The sequence below is a fragment of the Rhinolophus sinicus genome, linkage group LG07 (assembly GCF_036562045.2).
Source record: "Rhinolophus sinicus isolate RSC01 linkage group LG07, ASM3656204v1, whole genome shotgun sequence".
Lineage (NCBI taxonomy): Eukaryota > Metazoa > Chordata > Mammalia > Chiroptera > Rhinolophidae > Rhinolophus > Rhinolophus sinicus.
Genome location: NC_133757.1, coordinates 65027187 through 65048335, shown reverse-complemented (window position 1 = coordinate 65048335; position 21149 = coordinate 65027187). Strand labels below are relative to the sequence as shown.

Genomic DNA, 21149 nt, shown 5'->3' with positions numbered 1-21149 from the left:
GGTGACACCCTAAATCTACTGCAACTTTTTCAAAAGATGAGCATATTTCTGCTCTGTTTTGAAAATCCTGCGATCACTTTAAACTTTATTTTCAATATATAATATCAAAAAACATTAGCAATAATAATAAAACCACAAATAATTGACACCTGCATGCTAAGAATTCTAGTTATGTTACCTTGTCTATTGTTTTATATGAGGAAACTGAGACTTGGAGACAGACACACAGCCAGTAATTGATAGAGACAGGACCCAAACCAAGTTCCTTCCCCAAAATCAATTTTTTTCTGACTTGTCTGTTGTTATCAGCTTCTACTTGTTCCTGCTACACTGTCCTCCGCTTCTTAGGGATACACCTGGAGCCACAGAGTCACTGTCCCACCTGGGTCCAGGTTAGATTCAGTCCGAGAGCACTGGCATTGCGAACTGGAGTGTGGAGGAAGAGAAAGCATGTTTCTCTGTCCTGCAACTTCAGTCATTGGCAGGGCTTTCTCTGGCCTCCAGGGCTTCTCTTGAGAATCACCCTCTGAACACTTCAGACAGGTGACCCCCAGGGACAAGCAGCCCTCAGGTCTCCAGGTGTCCTCCTGAAAATCCCTTCTTTAGTACTACGGTCCCTGGGGTCCCTGGTGAGACTTCCCTTCAATTTCTATTCTGCAAGCCCTGAGGGTGTCTTCCTGACCTCCACTCATTCCCGTCTCTCTCACTTCCCTGTATTCAATCTCTCTCTACTTGAAATACCTGGTACAGGTCTGCTTCCCCCTGAAACCCTGAGCAAAGCCCCTCAGCTACAGCCCTCAAGGTCCTAGGCACTGCAGACTCTCCGAGGTTATCCACTCTCCTTCCCGCACACCCTCTGCAGGAGCTGTCTGATCTAACTAGCCTTCTCCCCACCACCCCAGGGGAGCCCTGTCCTTCTGGCCTGCAGACCTTGAGCTCATTTCTCCAGAAAGTCTTTGGTGACCCCAGGACCCAGTCAGATCTCCTAGCTTCAGGCCCCTGGCACCCAGTGCATGGATCCTCCTGCTTGATGTCAAGCTGTACCAACACGGCAATTGTCAGTTTTGCACACCATTGTACCAGCACAGGCTCTATAACCGTATTTTACATTAGTGAATAAATAACAAATAAAATGTTGAAAAGGATTGGAGATCATGAATACATGCAGCTTGAATCCATTAAATCTGACTTAAAAGGCATATTGTCACTGACGCTGAGCAGGGTGGGCTCCATGGGGTACAAAGGTGCGCCCACCAGGAGCCCAGACCCAAGAGGTATAAATGTGGATGTATGGGAGCCTGGTGGGCTCCGTGCAACTGCATTCTGTTATGGTTTCTGGTGACGTCTGCCTCCTATTGTCCTTTTAGGGCCTGTATTTGTGCTTGGAGAAAGGAGACTATTCCAAGATGTCAGAAAGGCTGCTTTTGAACTCAGTGGGTGGCTTATCTTAGTTCCAGAATTTTCTTTTGTTTTAAAAAAAAAAAAAGAATTTTATTTTATTTTTTTTTTTTGGGGGGGGAAGGGGAACAGGACGTACTTCCAGGACTTTTCCAAGTCAAGTTGTTGTCCTTTCAATCTTAGTTGTGGAGGGCGCAGCTCAGCTCCAGGTCCAGTTGCTATTGTTAGTTGCGGGGGGTGCAGCCCACCATCTCTTGTGGAAGTCAAACCAGCAACCTTGTGGTTGAGAGGACGCACACCAACCAACTGAGCCATCAGGCCACCTGGGAGCTGAGCAGCAGCTCATCAACTTCATTCTAGTTGCAGAGGGCACAGCTTGCTGACTCGTGTGGGAATTGAACCGGCAGCCCCATTACCCAGAGCTCATGCTCTAACCAACTGAGCCACCCGTCCACCCTAATTCCAGAATTTTCAACAAGAGTAATTCATATCACTTCCTCAAACAGCCTACTTAAAGACTGAGTTTAAGAATGGCACTTAACTATTTTTTATACATTTCACTGAAATCTAGGAAAGCAAACTTTTTTTTTAAATAAGCAGAGTAATTGCCCCACCTTGTCATCACTGGGAGTGTGGGGTGGGTTGAGCCAGAGAAGCACTAGACCATTAAGCCCGACTGAAGCTGTGAGCAGGTTTAAGCTTGTGAAAGTCTGTAGACATGTTTTTAAACCTTACATAGTTTTGTATAAATTACACTGGAGAACAAGGGGAAATCTGCTTTTCCACAGCGCGTGTCATGTGTGGTTGGCTTATTACAGCTGCCTCTCGCTCCCTGGCCCAGGGCTCTGTAATCTGCTGCCCTCAGGAGAGTGTTTCTGGGGCTTTGTCTCAGCCCACCATCCAAAAAACAAAATTGTGGGGCAACAAAGTTTAAAGCTAAGAAATCACCAGAGTGGACATAAAAGCGGTGACAGGATAGGGACCAGAAACAAAAACCCAGTGAAAGAAGCCACAGGGGAGAAGCCACCGGGTTTATCCAAACAACAGTGGACCTCTGTCGCCCTCTAGCAGACACTGGCAGAAACACCTCCTCTGCTGCCGGAACCGAGGAATGGAGCACACCCTGAGGCTGAGATCCCCCTCAGACACTGCCACTTTCAGTGGGTGACCTTGGGAACTTATTTAAGGTAGCCATGCAATGTTTTCTTATTTGTAAAGTCAGGGTAATAATAATCCTGACCTGTAAGATTGTGAAGAGGTTTAAATAGCCAAGATGGAGTGACAGGAACCAGGTTTAGCCTCTCACCTGAAAGAAACAGGGGGAACCTGACAGAATCTCTGAAATAACAGTTTTCAAGACACAAAGGAGAGTTATCTCTAAGAATCAGAAAACCAACAATCCATATGATTGCCCACATCACTTCCCAGAGAGTTTCCAGGCCACAGCACAGAGAGGGGACCCTGGAACAGCTCATAGACTCCATGAGTTGAGGAGACAAAGCAGAAGGTCCAAAGAAACCAAGGCAGACACAGAGTTCCCAAAGGAAGAGGAGGCTTCACAGAGAAACAACTCCAGAAAACTGTAAAGCATGCAGCAGAGAGCTGGTCAGCACATGCATGTGGGGAATTACCAGGACTTGGAAAGAACGCCCTGACAGGATCAGAGGGAAGAATATACAGCATCTACACAGGACCGAACACTGTCTCTTCCCACCAGCCAGAATGCACACCTCACAAACCACAAGGCCTTAGGCAGAGTCTTGTTTCAGAGTGGGGAATGATTACCCCTAGAGTAAACATAGCCCCAATTCCCCCTTAAAAAAATGTGTAAAGGCATGACCTGAAAGGATCAAACTGCTTCTAGGTAATTTAACTGTGTTCCAGACAAAGCTTAAAAATACATACAGGAAAACAAAAATATCCAGCACACAAGAAAAAAGTAATAATGCATGTCATACAATAAAAATTTTTAGAAAATGACCCATGTGCAAAAAGGCAGGGGAAATGACCCATACTGAGAAAAAAAAACAAAAAACAGCGATTTGAGTGCCAAAACATGACACATAAAAATTGGTGGGATGTGGATAAAGCAGTACTTCAAGGGAAATTTGTAGCACTACACTAGGTTAGAAAGAAAGAAAAAACTCAAATCTGTGATCTCAGCTTTCACCTTAAAAAAAACTAGAAAAAAAGAGCAAATTAACCCAACGTAAGCAAAAGAAAGGAAATAATAAAGATCAGAGCATAAGTCAATGGAGTAGAAAAAAGAAAAACGAGAGAAAAATCAATGAAATTATGAGGTAGAGGTATTTTTTTAGAAGTTCAATAAATTAATAAACCCCTAGTCAGATTGATCACACAAAAAAAGAAAAGAAAGAAGAATCAAATTACTAATATCAGGAATGGGAATTATGATATAATCATAGATTTTACAAATGTTAAAAGTAAAGTAAAAGAATAGTGGGAAAACTTGAGGCCAATATATTTCACAAGTTAGATGAAATACACAAATTCCAAGGCTCACTCAACAGTAAACAGATAACCTGAAAGAACCATATGACTATTTTTTAATTGAATTTTTACTTGAAAGTCTTCCTAAAAAGAAAACTCCTGATCTAGATGGCTTCATTACCTAACATTTAAGGGAAAAACTAATACCAATTCTACATAAACTCTTCCAGGAACTGTAAAGAAGGAAATACTTCCCAACCCATTCTAAGAGACCAGTATTACTCTGATACCAAAACCAGACAAAGACATGACAAGTAAAGAAAACTATAGACCAATATCCCCATGAAAATAGAGGTTGAAAAAAACAAGAAAGCCAAAAAAAAATTTTAGGAAATCAAATCCAATAATATAAAAAGACAATAAGGCAATACACCATGACCAAGTGATGTCAGGTCCCAGGAATGCAGGATTGGTTTGTAATTTGAAAGTCAATCAATGTAATTCACCATATTTGTAAATTAAAAAAGTAAAACCATGTAGGCTTCTCAATAGACATAGTAAAACATTTTCAAAAATCTAACATCCATTCAATATAAAAACTCTCAGAAAACTAGAAATAGAGGGAACATCCTTAACCTGATAAAGGACCTTTATGACAAATCTACTGTTCACATTACAATTAATAGTGACAGAGTGAATGTTTTCCCCTAAGATCAAAATCAAGACAACGATGTCCATTCTTACAACTTCTACTCAATATTTTGCTTTAGGTTCTGGCAAACACAACAAGGCAAGAGAAAGAAATAAAAGACATTGAGATTGTAAGGAAGAAGTAAAACTATCTTTATTCACAGATGACCTGCTAATCTATGTCAAAATTCCAGTGCATGCTACAAAAAATAAAAAATGAATAAATAAACAAACAAAAATACTAGAATTAATAAGAAAGTTTAGCAAGGTTTCAGGATACAGAATCAACATACAAAAATAAATTGTGTTTCATATATTCTAGCAGAGAACAATCAGGAAATTTAAATACTGAGGACAGAAGAGGGACCACAGGTTAAACCTGACAAGCTGTATAAGATGGCATGAACATAAAAAAATTCATAACTAAGGTGAGCCATGGCAGGAAATCACATCTTTAGCCTGAAGCTTCCTTCATAAAGTCAATCTTCACCTTAAGTGAGGCTGTCTATTGTCTCTTTGCACCTAAAATGACATTCTTGGAATGTCAGTAATCCCTTCTCCCCCCACACCAGAGCAGGAAACTACAGAATCCCTCATTATTATTCTTGTCCCTTGATTAACATTTCTATGTGCTATAAAAAGTGAACTATTACCTATACTGTACCCACCTATGTAAAAGAAGTGCCTGTCTCTCCAATTGACTTTTATCCAATCCCAGAGAGTTCCCAGCTTTGCTTTCTCCCACACCCTTAATCTATCACGAATGGATTTCATGTAACCCTCCTCCTTTGATTCTATGTATAAAATAGGCTGCAAACTGCCATTCTTCAGAGCATTTTCTCAATCCATTGAGACTTTGCTTCCCGGCAGTTGTCATCAGTTTGGCTCAAATAAACTCTTATAAGCTTTCTCTTAGACTGGATGTTTTTTTGTTGACAACACAATACCATTTACAATAGCATCAAAAATATGAAATACTTAGGAATTAATCTGACAATATATTTTTAAGGCATATATACACTAAACACCACAAAATATTGCTGAGAAAAATATTAAAAGACCTCAAAAAATAGAGACATACATTGTATTCATGGATCAGAAAACATCAGACCACTATGATCTCAATTCTCTGCAAATTCATCTATAGATTCAATGTAATCCCAATCCCGATGTAAACCCAAAAAGCAGAGCTTTCTTTTTTGTCAAAACTGACACATTTCTTCTAAAATTCAGATTTATCTAAATAAAAATTTGAAAAAAATTTAAAGAACTCACAAACACTATCTGATTTCAAGTATTATTATAAATCTACAGGAATCAAAATAATGAGGTATTTGGGGGTGGAATATACAAATAGATAAATGGAAGAGAATGAAGAGTCCAAAAATAGATCTACACAGAAGAGCTGAGATTTGACAAAGGTACAAAGGCATTTGAATGTCAGAAAATAGTCTATCAAATGATGCTCAAACAAGTTGATATCCATATGAATAAAAATAAATTCTAATCCATACTTTGCACCATCTACCAAAATTAGCTCACAATAAAACTTCTAGAAGAAAACATAGGAGAAACTATTTGTGACCTTTGGGTTAGGCAAAAATTTCTTAACCATGACACCAAAAGCATAATTCACCAAAAGAACAAAATTAGATAAATGATAAATGAGACTTCATCAAGTTTAAAACTTCTCTTCTTCAAAAGACACTATGATGAGAATGAAAAGACAAGCCACAGAATGGGAGAAAATATTTTCAAATTATATATCTAACAAGGGCTTGTATCCAGAATTTATAAAAAACTCTTAAAACTCAATAATGGGCAAAAGATTTGTAAAACACCTCATTAAAGACAATATGCAGATGAAAAATAAGCACATAAAAAGCTATTCAACATCATTAGTCATTATGGAAATGCAAATTAAACCATGAGACATCATTATGCACCTATTAGAATCACTAAAATGGAAAAAGTTAATCACTCTGAATGTGAGAGAGTGTGTGGAGGAACTGAAACTCTCATACACTGTTAGTGGGAATGCAAAAGGATACAATCACATTGGAAACAGTTTTGCAGTATTTTAAAAAGTTAAACATATGCTTATCATACGATTCAGCCATTCTGATTCTAAGTATTTACTCAAGAGAAATGAAAGTATATGTCTACACAAAGACTTGTGCATAAATGCAGTAAATGAGGTACACCTACAAATAGTAAGCTCTTCTTAATATTGTAGATCCTGGGTAGCTGTTAAGTTTCATGCAGTATTAACTCCTGCCTAATGAAAGTAGCTTTCTGTATATAGTAGTCTTGCACTGAGAAAGACTGCAGCTAAACTTGGGCTAAGTGAGAGATTGTAGAGATTGGATTCTAACACTGCGTTGTCCAGAGAAACAGAGCCAACAAGATGGAGAGAGCCAGACAGAAAGAAAGAGAAAGAGAATTTAAGGAATCGGTTCACACAATTGTGGGGGCTGGCAAGTCCAAAATTTGGAGAGCGGGCTGGCAGACAGGAGATTCTAGCAGGAGATGATATTTTGTTCTTGAGTTCTAGGACAGTCTGGAGGCAGAATTTCTTTCTCTGCAGGGGAACTCAGTCTCTTCTTTTAATCTCTTCAACTAATTGGATGAGGCCCACACGCAATATAAAGGGTAATCTGCTTTACCCAAAATCCACTTATTTAAATCTAAAAAAAAAGTGCCTTCAAAGCAACATCTACACTGGTGTTTAAGCAATAACCTGGACAATGGGCCTAGCCAAGTGGACATACAAAATTAACTGTCACACAGCCACATAAACCAGGAAGACAATATTCTGTACAGCAGTGTGTCTCAAACATAAGCATGTGTGAAATCCCCTGGTGGGCTGATGAAAACACAGGTGGTAGGGCGTCCCCTCCCTGAGCTTTTGAAGCGGGAGGCTAGGGCTGCCTTTGCAGCAAGTTCTCTGTGATACTCACGTGTAAATCCAGGGACCACTCTGAGAATCCCCGCTGTGCAGTGCGATGGCTAATTTGCTCTAAGTGACCACATTAAAGTATCATGAACAATCATCCCAGAAACCTGTGTTCCTTATCGGCAGTCTCTGTATAATGATTTGAAATGTTTTCCAACATTTCAGTTTTTAATAAAAGGGACTTTCTTTTCAACCCCAGAAAAATGGCCACCCAGCCCTAGGCCTTCTTAAGATTAGATTAAAAAGCTGTAATCACATATCTTTAATAAATTTGTTCAAATTAATAATTTAACCAATTTAAATTGATTTACTTAATATTTCAAAGTAATAGAGGCATGGCAGTGTTGGTCAGCCTGGACAGGGCTGCAGTGAAATGGAAGGGTACTAGCAGTCGGCCCGGTGAGTGGGGGAAGGTCATAGATCTCACTGTTTGTAGAACGGATCAAAGCCAGAGCTTCTGATTCCTAGTATTTCCATCCCTCAGGCCTCAGTTTTCACACTCATAAAATGAAGGAATTGGCTCAAGTCCCTCCCAGACCTAATAACCCTTCTTCTACCCAGGTTTTATGGGTCTTGATTCAGTTCAATACAGACATTCAGACAGGTAGTGCTGTTGGCAGGGAAACGGGCTGCTCTGCAAGGTAGGTAGTTCTCCGTGGGTGAGGGAGTCCAAGCTGGAGGAAGCTTAGTGGAAATTTCACAGAGAAGATTCAGAGAGACACTTCCACTCCTCTCACACTGAAGCTCTACAAATCCTTAAGTTCCAGCCCAAATTCCTGGGATGAAGCTTAAAAGAAGAAACAAAGCTTGAATAAGCATAAAAATGTGACGTTGCATTATAATTATTATGGATATCTATTATAAAAATAAAACTAATTGGGTGGGCCCAGTGGCTCAGGTGGTTGGAGCACTGTGCTCCTAATAGCGAGGTCGCAGGTTCGATTCCCACATGGGCCAGTGAGCTGCGAACAACGGCTCTCCCTGGAGCTGGGCTGCTGTGGGCTACCGTGTGCTGCCACGAGCAGCCTGTGGCCAGAGTGAGTGGCCGGCAGCCAGTGTGAGCGACCGGCAGCCAGCAAGAGCTGCAGTGGGCTGCTGTAAGAGGCTGACCAACGACGGGGGACCAACTACCTCAGCCTAGGGTAGTGCAAGGCAAAGCTGAAAACTACCAGCATGGGCCAGGGAGCTGTGTCCTACACAACTAGACTGAGAAACGACAGCTTGAACCGAAGCTGGGGTGGGGGTGAGGAGGAAGAAGGGGAATAAATAAACAAACAAATAAATAAATACAACTAATCGTGCTCATGTATCTGATGTGCAAAAATTCAAAACCATGTCCTTAAAGCTGTTTCAGGGTTTCAGAAAATTAAATAAAATAAATAGTCTCTACACCTTAAGCAAACTGTTTCAACATGGATTAATCTGGAACTGAATGCCACATTTAATCCTGCCAAGGCTTGGCAGGGCCCCAGGCAGGGAATGGTTTGCATTCCATCAAGAAAAGCAGCTTTGGGGCTGAGGAACCAGAAGTCTTAGGGGGACCCCACCTCGGCGGCTAGACATAGCGCTACTCTGGGTGGGCTCATGGAGCACAGGTGAGGTGAGGGTCCCCAGTCTGAGTCCCAAAGGCTGCTCCCCTCCCCACACTCTCAACCTGCCTCATCATCCATCATCCAGTGTTACTGCTAGAAACACAACCAGCTTGTGCAGCCAAAACGCAACTCCACTTATGCCCCCATGAAGCTGTGATTCCTTCTGTACACACACAGGACCCAAAGATAAAACTCTGAGACTCAGTCTCTGCTTTCTGAGAGTTGGTGGGCATGGCCTTAAACTTAGAGTCAGAAGACCTGGGTTTAAGACCAGGCTCTGCCTTTGGAGGCTCCATGATTTGGGCAAGTCTTTGCTTCCTCATCAGTAAATGAGGCTGACATTCCTGTCCTGTGTATCCCAGAGGGGACCCATTGTAAGTGGTCACCAAAGTGGGACCTCCCACACTGTTTGATACCTACAGGAGATGCAGTCCGAAGACAGATTCACATGCAACTTGAGTGGGTTTTCTAATATATCCCAAGATAAAACTATGGCATAAAGTAACCTTCATAAGCTTCCCCTCCATCACCTAGGAAGCATGAGTGGAGGCAGGATTCTGGATCATTTTTGGCGGTCAGCCAGGGACCAGGAGAATAGCTGTAAGAGGTAGGAAATGGACCTGAGGCAGGGGGGTGGGGAGACTGGCCAGAGATTTGGGGAGAGACCAGAAGGGGGATAGTGACCTGCTAAAGGCTGTAAGGGAGGAGGCCATGACCACAGGACAGTGGTGACACAGTCCTGAGGACTCTGTGAGACCTTTCTGTGTGCTGTTCCCCATGTTGGCCCTCCAAAAGACTTAAAGTCATATGTTAATCTGAAGTGCTTTGGGGTTGAAACTGCATTGCTTTTGATTCATCACAGTGTTAAGACTGGACCTCACACCAAGGCAAGCAAGACCCGAGAACTTTTGGTTGGATGTATCTAAAGTAAGAACCAGTGCATTTACGGGTGAGAGCGAGGGCTCCTATACACATACATGTAGGTACAGCAATAATACTAGTAAAAACAATTCCTGACATTTCTATACACTCTATCATTTCCAAAACATGTTCGTCTATCCAGTACATTTCATTCTAAGTGTTAAGCAAAGTGCAGACTTTGTTCCCCCCTTAGAGTTCAATACTGAACAGAGAGGTCACTTTTCCTAAGAGAAGTAGCTATGAGAATTCCATGTCCATTTAGAGCAGATGAGGGGAGCTGTGAGGTGCGTTATTCTCCTGCGCATGTGAGATAAGTATGACTCTGACTTCAGAATCTGCACCGCGGTCATGTGTGTGCAGTAACAGGGTCCCACACAGACATAAATGTATGTGTATCGTTGTACATGAACACACACACACACACACACACACACACACACTTCAATTAACTAGATACAGCCTTGTCTTGCTAGAGAGAGCGGCTTTGTCTTGTGAGCTCTTGCTCTTCCAGCATCCAGGGACAAACAGTAAATGTTGATCAATGAAGAGAATGCCCCTGAGAAGAATGGTGGGTTTCTCCCACGTTTGTTCTTGTTTGCAGATGGTTAGATGAAAACAAAAGCCATCCTTTGATTAGCTGCACCTTCATAATGAGGTGAATGAGCTGGGGGAGGGTGGGGGACTAGCCCTGTAGCTAACCAGAGCTTTCATCCAGCCTTAAGCACAAGGCCTGACCCTACCCCTGGTTCCCAGCCACGTCTGGGCCTCTGTAACTGGGCTCTAGCCAGCATCGCCCTCCTCACTCTCTAGGGAATGAGTTCCTCTCATTACCTGAAGCTGCCGTCCCCCTTCCCATACACACCTACTTACAACACAGTCATGTCTCAGCTCTGGACCTCACTCCGTCCACATCAGACTAGTGTCTGTCAGTCACCCTTTTTGGTTTCTCATTGTGCCCTGAGAGAGCACAACAGCAGAGGCCAGTGTTTGTAAAGGCAGTACAGTTACTGTGAGGGAAAAGAGGGGGAGACTTGGGGTATGAAAGTGGGTTGGAAGCTGGGAACACTGGCTGTAGGCTGTGGGCCCTAGAATGTAGAGGAACAAACATCACAGTCCCTGCTGACAGGCCGGGAAGGGAAATATAGGAGCAGTGGATGATGCGCCAGGGCCACAGCCTGGAAATGGAACCTAAAACCTCACCCATGTGAAAGGTGGCCTAACCTCCCAGCCAGGATGGTGCCTGATAAACACCCACTATCTGTGACCAGTTCTCGTCACTGCCGTAAAGTAAGGTGATTGTGAAACAAGAGCAAGAGAATCAACTGCGCAGAAGTGATACCACACACTGGCTGGGACCAGGTACCAAATGTGGATGAGTATAAAATACAAGCAATGACTCTTTTGTGGAGATGCTGTGACAGTTTGGACCAGTGGAACAAGCAACCTTACAAAGGCGTGGGGAGACCCTTAGCCCCTGCGCCTGCTGAGGTGCTGCTTCCTTCTTCTCCCAAGTCCCCACCCCACCAGTGCAGCACAAGATCCGAAAGCTCAGTCCCAGCCCCGCCCCCTGCAGCTCACAGGCATCTTCCAAGTTCAGATTTCTGCTTCAGATTGGCCCCCACAAGTGTATGACCATGAGGGTCACTGCCCCTCCCTCTAATCCCCAAAGCTACATACACACTCCTGCAGGGAGCAGGGACCACAGGAGACGTGTTCTCCACCAGCAGTAGGAGTGACGATCCTCTGGGCCGCTGTGTCCAGTATCATTTTATACACAAAGGCACATGGGAAGCTGGCATTTCCAAGGCTCCTTCCAAAAGGAAGGAAAAGCTAGCAGTTCTCTTATTAATCAGAGCAACAGGCAGATCAGAGAATTCACCGAAACCACCCTGAGGCCTGAATGTCATTTGTGAGAGACTGGTAATCCATGTGACCACATCAAACAAAGTAACTGGATAACTTTCAAATGTTTATTTGCAGGGCTGGGCCAAGATCTAGAAAATATATAAATGAAAACACAGATCCACCTGAACTTGGTATTTTCCGTTGATCTAATGGTTTGTTTGTATTTAATTCACTAATTAAGAGACAGCAAAGAATTCCAAGCAGCAGGTTCCTTATCTTTCGGAATGGTTACAGAATTTCCAGATGACATGTTGAAAACTATGACAAATGGAGGCAGGCCTGGAAATGAGATAAAACAAGAGTGCTTGAAGGCCCAAATTAGATGCTACACGGCAAGGTTCGGGTTAATAGCAGTGGTGGAAAACAAAACAGACTCTCGTGACCCTGCTGCATTGAGAAAACAGCCAAGTCATAGGACCTATTCCCGCAGGCCCTGTCTGGAAAGGTGCTGGAAGCCAGAGGGAGCAGCCTGGTGACATTGAAAGACCAGTGTAGGAGAGGTGGGGAGGGCCCCTGTGCTGCCCCTCCGGCTGCAGGGATGGGCTGTCCAACGAGGGGCCCCGGTATGCCAGGCCCAGGTGGAAAAGTCACCTTGATGCAGCGGTGCCTCTGCCCACCACAAAGTCCCCCTTACCCGGGAGCCCCAAGCCCTGTGCCTTCCCCAGCTTCCCTGAGCCTCAAGTCTGGGAGCCACATGCAAAGAGGCTAAGTATGGAGTATGCAGGAAAGCAGACAGCCCTGTGTTCACATCCCAGTGGTGCCTCTTCCCAGCTGTGCCACTTTCTTTCTAGCTGTGATGTTGATGAATCCTCTCAAACTCTCCAAGTCTGACTGTCCTCATCTGTGAGGGGCCAGCGACATCACCTTGCAGAGGACCTGGAAAAACCTAACGGCCTTAGCTGGTGGCATCCTCTCCTGTGCCTGGTTGCTCTCAAATCTCCTAACCTGTCACCCTGTGGGCACTGAGGACAGGTCTGCGGCACATTTCACTTGCTCCCCTTATGCCCAGCATGGCTCTGGGTGGGTGTCCTTATAAAATCACCTTCTATTCACACTCGCCTAAAATCCCACACACAAAGCTCCAGAGGCCACTGGCACAGCTCAGGGAATGTCCCCAGCAGCCACCTCCCACCCTCTGCTTCAAACCTTCTGACTGATGTCTGTCTGGGTTTCCTGGGTTCTGCCCCATCTCAAATCTCAGGTCTCCTCTTTCCTCCCTCCATCTTCCTGCATTATCTTCCTTGCTTCCTTCTTTGTTTCCTTCCTTGCCCCTCTTTTTCTCCCTCCCTCTCTTTCTCCTTCTTTCCCTCTCCCTCCCTCTCTCTCCTTGTCTTGTTTCTTCCTTTGCATGTCCTCCCAAGCTGTGATTTTATTTTACACCCAAAGACACTGTCATCACCTAATTACCTTACTCCCAAATTTTTCGCTCAGACCCCTGGGTGTCTTGCCCTCAGCCAGATCCTACTCCCTTGCCTCTAGATGCTATCAGTTGACAACTGTAGTGACATTTGATTTACAAAAGTAAAGTGGGAGAGGTGGGTCTATTCTCTCAGTGAGACCCTGCCTGCTCCAGTCCTGCCTGGTTCGCCAGCCCTCCCTTCAATCCCATGGGCCAACTCACATCCCTCCAATGCATCCCCTTCTGTTTAAGTTGCCAGAATGGGTCCCTGTTGCTTCCAAACAAAGAACTCCTACTGCATGGGCTAGAGAGTACAAGGCACCCGGGCCGACAGGGAGCAGGGGACAGCAGTCGCAGGGGAAACCTGTCTGAGATTATTCCAGTTGTCACAGTGAGAAATGATTCATGCCTCAGCCGAGGCAGGAACAGTGAGTATGCAGAGGAGATGGATTCAAGTGGGAGGGCAAGGACCGTAGGTTGGGATGTGGAACATGAGCCAACCACCAGGCTCCTGGCGGGAGTATTGGGCAGAAGGTGGGGCTCTAGCAAAGGGAGCAGGTGTGGGAGAGGGAGATGATATGATCTGCTATCGGCACGGGAGGGCTGATATACATACCTGTGGAAAACACAGGCAAGGGCATCCAGGTGGAGGGGGGTCAAAGAGTTCTGGATGTTAAGGAGATGTTCCTGCCTGGTCTTCTGGCAGGAGAACTGCCAGTGGGGAACTTTGGGGCTAAGGCTAGATGAGGAGTCAGAGTGAGAAGGCAGAAACCCGAGAGAACACTGAAGGCCTAGCCTCAGTCAGGCTCTGCGCCAGCCTGTGTCCTCAAAGGCAAGCCACTTGACTGCTTCTAGGTGTCAGTCTGCCCATCTGTAGAATGCAGGGAGAACACCTTCCTCACACCCCCATCATCCCATCAGGGGAATCATGAGTATGAGAGGGTTTATTGGCCACTCATGGTACTGTAGGCAAGACAGGTGGTGGGTGAGGACGGCCACTTCAGGTCAGGATCGGGGCTGCAGGGATGAAGAGCGGGAGGCTGAGGCCCTGACACAGGCTGCCGTCTACCATTTTACTGAGTGTGGCCTACCTTGAGCAACCTAGCACAGACTACTTCTTTCTCTTCTCAACCAAGTGTGAAAACCTCGGACCTCCACGTCCTTGTGGATCCACTATTTTCCTTTCCAGATTCTCAGATTTCAATCCAAGCTGAGGAAAGTCTTGTTAAAGGCAGGTTTGTGCCAGTGCCTGGGGTGGGACTGGGAACCAGAAGAGTTCAGGACAATAGCAAGGGTCAGAGAGGACCAGGGATGTCCCCCTGAGGCTAGCCACCTGAGGCTGAAAGGCTTCTCTGTGTCTGGGGGACTATGCAGATCCCAGACCCACACGGCACGAGGACTCTGTGGAAGACGCAGAACACACAGTAAAACAGATGGCACCTGTTCCTTCCACCACTGGAAAACAGAGCCATTGACCAGACCAAGGTGGAGCTGCACACACTCCAGGTGAACCGAAGGCATGATTGAACGCTATCACCCCTGGAACAGTAGTGTTTCGTGTGTGGTGTCCCATTTTCAGAACTGAAGGGAAGACCTGAAAAAACGGATGCGTGTAATCAGGGCCAGCCTGAGCATCCCCCACAAGGACAATGGGGACTTGGTCCTCGGGTGATCAGGGACCAGTCTCAGGAGCACTGACAGCCTAAGAGCTGCCAATGGATTCTGGAATACCGAGACTGAGAAGACCCCAACTCACACATCATCTGCACAACAAGGAAAGTGATGCTCTCTGAACCAGAGGGAGGGCAGCGTTTATGACACTGGGCTGCTGCACAGTCAGAGCCTGGTTCCCATGGCCAATGCCCCATGCTTGGCCTTTGACCTTGGAGAACTGACTCTGTCTTTCCCGGGCTCAGTTTCCTTCCCCACTTAGGGCTGAGATGGCCATAAAGCATTGACAAATTGCTGACACATGGTAAATGCTCAATAAATTGTAGCTTTTATTTTCCTAACACATTATATTCTCTTCCTTTCCTTTGTCTCTAGAGGTGAGCCATTGCCTCACAACCTGCATCCCGCATAGCAGCCAAAGCTCAAACAGATGGGGTTCCCCTCCCTCCGCTCTGAGTGACCAGTTGGACTTACATAAGAACTTTATCTCTCCAGGGTTGAGCTTTCATCTGCCAGCAAGTGGTGGAAACATGATGTAAAGGGCTGCTTCTTACAAAAATCTACTGAGCTGCAAGTCCAGCATTGCATGAGTCTCAGTATGTGCTCATGTGCTCTTGTGTGGTCTTAAGGCACCAGGAGTTCGCCAGCTGCTTTCATGGGCAGATAACGAGAATAGCTGTCTTAGCAGCTGGTATGATTACATAGATATCCTCATGACAAAGTCAGCTTCAGAATCTAAAATGCAATGAACTCTAGGCTCAACAACTCAGTATGAGAGAGGAAGTCTTAGACACTCTGGGGAAACATTACTTCTGAAAAAAATAAAACTAGCAAATAGTTCAAATAACATTGATGGATATTTTATTATGTATAAATAATAATGAGTGTCCCTCTTTCCTGTTATTAGTACTTTAAAATGCACAAAATAGAACAAAACTCATAAAACATCCCTAAGTATCCCATGGCAATGGCCATTTAGTCTTGCTCATCGATGACATTCACATTCCCATTAAAGTATTCTTGCAAGACTCCTGCAGGTCATCTCCCTAAACTCACATTTGGCAGTTTATGTTGTCTGCTTCCACTCTGACTCTGTGACACATTCTGGAATTCAGTCTTTGCAAGAGTGTGACTTAAGAAGCTTGATAAATAATGTCAAGCAAATCCATGGAGATACATGCTCACATCATGAGACTGCTGGGAAGTTTTTCTTTTTTTTACTTTTTTTTAAATTTATTTTTCAATTACAATCAACATACTATATTATATTGGTTTCAGGTGTACACATATAGTGATTAGACATTATATAACTTAAAAAGTGATCACCCCAATAAGTCTAGTACCCATCTGATACCATATATAGTTATTATAATATTATTGACTACATTCCCTATGCTGTACTTTACATCCCTGTGACTATAACTGGTAGTTTGTACTTCTTAATCCTTTTCACCTTTTTCACCATGTCCATGCTACCCAAGGCAATCTACAGATTCAATGCAATCCCTATCAAAATACCAATGGCATTTTTCACAGAACTGGAACAAATAATCCTAAAATTTATATGGAACCACAACAGACCCTGAATAGCCACAGCAATCTTGTGAGAGAAGAACAAAATTGGAGGTATCATGCTACCTGGTATCAAACTATACTACAAGTCTATAGTAATCAAAACAGCATGATATTGGCATAAAAACAGACCCATAGATCAATGGAACACAATAGAGAGCCCAGAAATAAATCCATGCCTATATGGTCATTTAATTTATGACAAAGGACACAAGAACATACAGTGGGGTAAAGACAGTCTGTTCAATAAATGGTTGGGAAAACTGGACAGATATATGCAAGAAAGTGAAACTAGACCATTCTCTTACACCACATATAAAAATAAACTCAAAATGGATTAAAGACTTAAATGTAAGACCTGAAACTATAAAACACCTAAAAGAAAACATAGGCAGTAAACTCTTCGACGTCAGTCTTAGCAATATTTGTTTTGGACATGTTCCCTGAGGCAAGAAAAACTAACAAAAAAATTAACAATGAGACTGCTGTTTTAACAAAAGCATCAGCACATTTCACATGGCTCAGAGGAGGGCTCTTTTGTCACTCTTCAGTCCTAACATTGGCAGTTCCTGCCATTTAAAGGACAACTTAGAATTAGGTACCCACAGAAAACAGAGAGGTAGTGGGAGAAGGTAACTAAGAATCAGCCCCTGTGGTTTTTACTGGTATCACATACATAGTTCCAACTTAAGTTCTCCAATTCTCTAACAACTTGGGATCCAACAGCTCAATTCAATTCTGACACTAACTACCCAGAGCTAGCACAGATCCCACAAGTTAAGGGCTCAGTCCCATAAAACTGTCCCCACTTCAGATGCCAGCTGCAAATGGAGCCCCCAGACAAGCTTCACTTCTGCCCAGCCAACTAAAACTTCTGAGTTCCCATGACCCCCCCTCAGGTTTGATAGTAGTTGCTAAAAAGATTCACAAAACTCAGGAAAGCAACTCTACTTGCCAGTACAGTTTTATTATAAAGGCTACAAATGAATAGCCAGATAGAAAAGATGCACAGGGCAAGGTGTAGGGTGGGGTGTGCAGAGCTTCCATCTCCTTTCTCAGTGCACCCCCTTCCCTGCACCCGGATGTGTTCACCAACCTGGAAGCTCTTATAGCATTGTCATTTCAGAGATTTTATCCAAGTTTTCTTTTCTTTTTTTCTTAAGGTAGGCATGATTTATTAAATCATGGTCATTGGGGACTGAAGTCAACCTTCAGCCCCTCTCTCCTCCCAGAAGGTCAGGGGGTAGAGCTGAAAATCCTAGTCCTCTAATCCTGTGGTTGGTTCTTCTGGCTACTAACCTCATCCTGTAGCTCTCCAGGGGCCTGCCAAGAGTCCCCTCATTAGCATAAACTCAGGGATAGTCTAAAGGGGCTCCTTATGAGTAATAAGAGACACTCTCACCACTCAGGAAATTCCAAGAATTTTAGGACCCCTGTGCCAGGAACCAGGGACAAAGATCAAATATGTATTTTTTTTCATTATACCACAGCCTGAGCCAGGCTGGAATGCTGACATCCCCCGTGTACCACCTGGGTGACTGAGTGAGGCACTCACGCTTCCTGGTCTGTGAACACCCCACCATATTCCCCAATCTACTAACAGGTAGGCTTTGAGCATCCAGGAGAGTGTGAAAGGTGTCAACCAAGCAAGCATAAGGTAAAGCTCTCCATACATACTGAGGTTCTATTTCACAGCCACTAGTGTTGCTAAAATCAGAACCAGCCAGCTCTCTTCTCACAGGTCAGGGTTGTAGAGATTGGCACACCCACCAATGAGAATCGTTTGTTAGTTTCTATGAAGTTAAACATACATCTACCCTATCTCTCCGCCATTCCACTTCTAGGGATTTACCACAAGAAATAAAAACCTATGTCTACAAAAAAAAAAAAAAAATGAACTTGAATATTCATATTCAGAGCAGCTTTTTCCTTAATCCAAAAAAAAAAAAACTGGAAACAACAGTTGAATGGATAAATGAATTGTGGTATAATAAAAAGGAATGAGCTGATATAAAAATCCAAATGGATAAATCTTAAAATTTTAAGAAACCAGATAGATACAAAGGGTACATACTTTATGGCTTCATTTATATTAAATCCAGAATAGTGAAAACTAATCTAGAGAGCGAGACACAAGTTAGAAGATGATTGTTAGGTGGTTGATTGGAGAGGGGTATGAGGAAGTTCTCTTAGAGACTGAAAATGTTCTATATTTTGTTTTCAACATGGTGGTTACAAGGTGTATCATTGTTGGCGTAAGAAACTCCCAAACCTATAGAGAATTTTTATGAGTTTATTTGAGCCAAATTGACAACAATTGACGAGAAGTAAAATCTCAATGGATTGAGAAAATGCACCGCAGAATGGCAGTTTTGCAGCTTATTTTATACATCAAAGGAGCAAATGTAAGGAGGGTTACATGAAATCCATTGCTGGTAGATTAAGGGGGCAGGAGAAAACAAAGTGGAGAAATCTCTGGGATGGGATAAAAAGTAAAATGGAGAGACACATAATTATTTTTCACTGGTGGGTACAGGATAGTTAACAATTAACATTTATGGCACATCAGTGAAAGGTTGTACACTGAGGGATCTAGAAAAAGAGACTACTGTGACATTTCAAAAGATGCAAAAAAACCTTAGATACAAAAAGATAGATAATAGACAGACTCACTTAAGGTAAAGATTGACCTTTGTCAAGGAAGCTACAGGCCAAGGATGTAACTATCTACCAGGACCAACTCGCTTTTAATTAGAAATTTTTATGTTCAGACCATCCTACGTGGTTTATTTTGGTCTCTGAGTTTATAAGCCCTGCCATGCAGGCGTCCCCTGAGCTTGTCAGGTTCAGTACGGGGCCCTTTTTTCATCCACAATATGATATCAAAATTCTCCAAACTGAGGGCTTAAAATCTCCCACGTTACTGGTTGTGCCCCAATTAAAACAAGTTTTAAAAGTCCTCTCCATAAGGATCATGGGCCTGAGAACTGCATGGAGGTCTCTGGGTGGGAAGAGGACCTCTGGGCTATACATGACAAATCCTGTCTAATCCTACAGGCCCAACCCTGAATTCCAGAGTTGAATTAGTTGTGGGGACTTGCTAAAGGAGGGTTCTGATGCCTACAGAAACACTGGGCTAACCTTACCCCTCCCGGAATCCTACAGAGCCAGTGTCTATAAAATTCATTCCCTTGTCACAATCCTTGCCCACCTCCCCCACTTCTGAGCTTCAAAACCAGAACCTCTTGGGACACAGCAAGTCACGTCATTCATCTCTGTCCTCCATGCCTGGCAGGGCAAGCAGACCGTGGGTACTCTATAAATTCTAAATTGCACTAAATTGCTAAATACTATGGTCAGATATGGATCACTCAGAAAACCCAACCTTAGATGCTGAAGTATTCAGTTTGTCAATATGCGTTGACTATATTCACCACATAATTATGCAATTTCTACAATTCAGTGGTGGGGGGTGGGGGAGGTGGGAAATCTTTCTCCTCATGCCATTCACCAGAGACAGCAAGCGCAGACCACCTACTTAGAAGCTACGTTCTAGGGGAGTGGAGAAATGGGTCTCTCGTCTCTTCCTCTCTCTCTCTCTCTCTCTCTCTCTCTCTCTGTCTCTCTCTCTCTCTGATGGGAACAATCACATATGTATTTTGTGAAGAGATCTATTAAGGAAAAAAAAAAGCCGCACGAGGTGCTTCACTTCATCCACCTAACTTCTGCTTTCTCCAACTGTCTTTTGCACTGAAGTGCAGGCAGGAGATAGAAAGGGGTGTTATAACTCCTGCTTCAGACCCATGGGTCCAAGACAGACCCCTTAGATAAATCAGATTGAAGCACCTGCATCTGTCCCAGCATCATCATGGAAACATCTCCACCTCTAGGAAATAGTGAAAATTGCTGGTGTACAGTGAACTAGATTTTTAAAAAGACAGTTACTTAGGGCTGAAAGAGGAGTGATAAAAGTGTGATTCTAGTTAAGAAGTAAGAGGTCATACCATCCACCAAGGTTATAGGGAGGCAACAGAAGCAACCATTTATAAATCTAATATTGGAGTTTGAGGCCGACAGTTTGGAGTACCTACTAAAGCCACTCCATGACATACACTTACGTGATGTACATATATTGCATTTTAATTATCCAAGTTTAACCCTTCACCCACATGAGGGAGACCAAAAGGGGGCTGCAGAAACACAGTAAGGGGGCATGCTTCACAGTAGCAAGAACAAGATCAGGGTGACCACATTTCACAGGAAACAGCTTCTGGTCCCAGCCACAGAGTCCTCCAGTCTCAGCCCCAGTAGGCAGGGAAGAGAAGCTGGGCTGAGCTTGTGGACCTGACTAAGCATCCTGCAAATGTATTACATTTATTACAGGAGGGTGGACCTTGAGAGGACAGAAGGACCTTCTTGCAAAATACAGATGACTAACGCCATTTCATTAGAATACAAAATAGAAATGAGTTTGATATTAAGGGACATAGTTACAAATTGATTCATGCCACTTCCTTTATCAAATATTTATAGGATGCTACTATAAGTCCAGCCTTGTGTTAAGCACTGGACCAAGGCAACTATGATGTCTTAC

General features: G+C 43.6%; 1 long non-coding RNA gene across 1 annotated transcript in view; it reads right to left on the bottom strand.

Annotated features, from left to right (window-relative positions):
• LOC141572647 (uncharacterized) overlaps positions 1-11886 on the bottom strand; it is a 42841-nt gene extending 30955 nt beyond the window's left edge. The window contains exon 1 of the long non-coding RNA XR_012497952.1: positions 11686-11886. This is a non-coding gene — a long non-coding RNA (uncharacterized LOC141572647). The remainder of the gene's footprint in view (positions 1-11685) is intronic.
• Between the last annotated feature and the right edge of the window lie 9263 nt (positions 11887-21149).